The sequence below is a fragment of the Poecilia latipinna genome, unplaced genomic scaffold (assembly GCF_001443285.1).
Source record: "Poecilia latipinna isolate Pla-1442-1.1 unplaced genomic scaffold, P_latipinna-1.0 Scaffold192, whole genome shotgun sequence".
NCBI classification, from domain to species: Eukaryota; Metazoa; Chordata; class Actinopteri; order Cyprinodontiformes; family Poeciliidae; genus Poecilia; species Poecilia latipinna.
Genome location: NW_015112808.1, coordinates 33,907 through 37,918, shown reverse-complemented (window position 1 = coordinate 37,918; position 4,012 = coordinate 33,907).

Genomic DNA, 4,012 nt, shown 5'->3' with positions numbered 1-4,012 from the left:
AAAAAAAAAAAAAAAAAAAAAAGAAAGAAAAGAAATTAGTTGAATTTGCTAAGAAGAATCCAGTATTCACGAATCTTCAACTCTTTCACAAACCGGACCAGGAAAGAAACACCAGCTTCAAACTAGGCACTTGTTAGGATCTGTGTTTTCTGTGTAGTTTCTGTCTGTCTAGTCCTGTTTTCCCCTGAGTCTGTCTTGATTGATCCCAGCTGTGTGTCGTTCCTGTGATTACCCTCCCAGTGTATTTAGTCCCACCTGTTGTCAGTGTCTCACGTCTGTGTCTGTTCCTGTGCTGCCAGAGATTTTCTGTTGTTCCTCCTGGTTTTTTCATTAAATTATATTTCATCATGACTACCTGGGATTCCCGGCGTCTCTCTCACCACCACCAACAACCACACATCATGACAGCACTTTGAAGCAGAAATGAAAAGACTGAGATTCTCGGTTAAGACCAAGATTGAGCGATTCGACCACGATAACAGGATGAATGTAAAGACGAGGCTTTCGAAACTGCACACCTATAAAACATGGTAACCGTAGCATCATGAACAGAGTTTGATTTACTGCCAGAAGTACAGGTGCACAAAGTGAATGAATGTAACTACTAAAGACGGAGGACAATCTCCAAATTCCTCACAGGAAATCAGCACTGTTGAAACCTTGAACAGAACTGGGATAATCATCCCAAACAAACATTGCAATTGGCTTTGAAAGCCGTTCATGCCAGAGATGAGTGTCCAAAGGCACTGTGGGCAAACGCCGCAGGTACGACTGTTCTCACGACTTCGAGGAAAGCGTAAAAGAGGGGGGGGGGAAGAAAGACTTCTAATTTTGTTGTTTTTGAGTTTTGTCAAAGCAAAAAGCCAAACCCATCATCAACTGTGGCATGTATCTGCCGCTGTTTTTGTTTAAACCCAAACCACTCGGCTAGAAACAACTGTGCTCTTAGAAACCGGCAATTTAGAGATCAAAATGAAACCGCAGCAAACAGCACAAAGACTTGTCTCCGTTCCAGTGTTAACATTAGTTGTTCATCTTTGGAGAGACTCATTGTTTCCTTTCAAAGCCATTGTGAAATAACGAAGCAATGCAAGCTGGGAGTTTAGTCAACAATACGCTGCTTCCATACAAGAGACTGGCATGACATCTGCAGGAGCAAGGAGTTTCCATAATCACCTGCTTTTTGAGTGCGTACACACACAATCTGGTAATTGTGCCTCAAATATAAATTGGGATCTGTTAACCAGCTGTGACACATAAAAACACAGTGGGATTGCCACGGGGGACGATTTTTGTACTCTTTGTCCCTGAGGTGAGGGTTGTCATCACAGCTTGTAGTGACATGCATGATCTCACAGCTCCACAGGTAACGGGGTGGTCCTGAAAGGCTCCGGAGGGCCCACATGGAACATTAAGAACTGGAGGAAGGTAAGAGCATTGAACAAACTAAAGCTGGGTCCTCGTTCTTTGGCGAGCGTTTCCGCACTTAACAGGTTTTCTTCTTCTTTGCAGTGCAACGTACGGAGGGTGTGAGTGGTCAGGTTGCATCCGAGCATCAGGTTTACGTAGTCGTTATGTTGTCCTCAACTCCTGTCCTAGAATCCCAGTCTCCTGCAACTCCAGTACACCTGAAACAAGTGGCTGAATGACCTCCTCGGCATGCAGTGAAGCTCTCCAGAGTCTTGCTAAAGACCTGATTATTCAACTTGGGTGTGAAACTCCAGTTTAAAAAGAATTATGAAGTAGTAGGGATGTCGTGTTGGGTCTTCAGGACGAAGTCAGATGGGTGGCGGACTGGGATGTTGGAGACTGTCGGGTCCCCCTGGGTCATTCCTTTTAGTTTCTGCTGCCATTTGGGGAGTGTCTCTAACAAAATTGTCCATATGAAGATGGATATTTATGCCAGTTCTTGTTATTAAAGTGGATCAGCCTTTGTCAGACTGGATTGCGAGCACCTGAAGAGGAGTGCTTTCTTTGACAGTTGTTCTGTTTTTGTCACATTTTGTTTGGGTTGTACAGGTCTTCCCATATTCAGTTCTTTTCTCCATGTTTATTACTGATGTTAAGGTTGTTGCCAAACTAAGGCTTAGTTTCTGAGTTTATTATTGTCTTCTGTTTCTTGATGAATTTATTTACCTCTGTTATTGTAAGGTTTTTTTCTCTTTAGTTCTTCGAGCCTCCTGTGGGTTAGTCAGTTTCCTGGCTCAGTTTCACTCCTATTCTATCCCAAATGTGAAATAGTTCAAGGCTGCAACCCCTTTTTTTTTTTTTTTAATCCATTGCCATAAATCTGTTGAGGCTCAAGCTTTGGATAGAATGACACCCCGTTTAACATCATCCATGGACATAGTGTAATACGCTGCCAGGTGAAAGTCTGCGCCGTGTCCATTTGACATGCTGTAACGCCACGACAGAGTCATTTGAGCTGTGAGAAGTCTCCCTGGGTCTGTCCAGACAGATTCGCCACAGCACGGGGTGCTTCATGGCCGCCTGTCATTAAGCAACAGATCAAAAAAGGGGGGATGAAGTCAGGTCACAAAACTCTGCATGAGTTAGGAGGATGGCATTATAATCCTCCTAACTGCAGTTATCAGCATCGAAAGAAGTCAAAATCTTTGGTTTAAAAGATTGCAAAATCAGCAACAAAGATCCTGAAATTTCCAGTTGAGTGAGGTTGAAAATATTTTTGCCTTATGTGACAAAAAATGTCTTCAGTCTGTGCGTTTTTGCGACATCTAAGTGTTGGAGACCATCAAGCAAATAATAAAATCAGACAAATAACGGTTTGATGTATTTATGAATGAACTATCCTGGCCAACCTGTAGTTGACCCCTAATTCATTGACGCCTTGTGATGCAGCGTATCTACAGAAAGGTTTTATTCTCACTGCAGAATTTTCACACAGTGATGCTTTAGCTGGGACTGGAATGTGTGTGGGGTCTGAGCTGGTGAAAGGGGTCTCTGTCTCATACGGAAGAACAAATGCAGTAAGTGCAGTGAAAGAGCCGGCAGCGCCGAGGGTGGGAGGAGAATGTTCAACAGGGGATAAGGTCAGTGTTTGATTAAGATCAGAAGACGATTGTGATTACTGAGACATAAAGCATAACTATTAACAGATCCACGACAAGCCTGGGAAATTGCCTGAATAATCAACGGATCTACAGTTATAATTCATGAGCTAAAGATGTCACTGAGTGCTCTGATAAAAGCAGACGGGTTGGGAACTTCTCTCTCTCTCTCTCTCTCTCTGCCGCCTTTGCAAATCCCTTTCGTTTGTAACAGCCGAGCTGCGGAATGAAAACTTAAACACGCCACGCTTTTGATTGGCTTAATGGCGGGCGAGGCAAAGGTGAGATTTTTTCCATTTCCACTCTCGTTCTCGGCCACGTCCTTTGTGGCGACAGGATGTTTGTAATGTTTTATTTAGTCCCATCCGTGTCCTTGAGCGGGGGGCAGACAGAAAGCCAAACGAGACGGCTTCATTTTTCTCCCTCCAGAAAACAGAGAGAAAGGGAAGTAGATGAAATGTTTGGCTGGTATGCAGTGCTCATTCCTTTAGTCCTTGAGCGATGATGTGCAGACGTTGTTCAAAGGATCCCTTCGAGGAGACCTGAAAGTGATGAATTTCGCCATCAGAGGAAGTGGAATAAGAACTGAAGCCCCAGAGAAATAATGTTTATAAGTATTCATATTCACATTTTAATGTAGTGTTGAAGGAAAAGGAAAAAATTAATTTGAAACATTTGCACAAGCTAGCACTATGCTACATGGTGTTATTTGGTTAGCTATAATGTTAGCTTGCACATAAGATATTTTCCATACATCTGTGAGAAATCCACGGCAACACCGCTTCTATAAATGTCTAAATGCACTCACTAATTTTATAGATTTTGTCAGAAAAACATACTTACACAGATAATTGCTCAGAAGTCAACTTTGCTTTTTTTTTCCAGCGTGAGCTTCTGAGATTTTGTAAAAGGACAGCTTGGGTTGTTGAATTCACTCTGCTTTA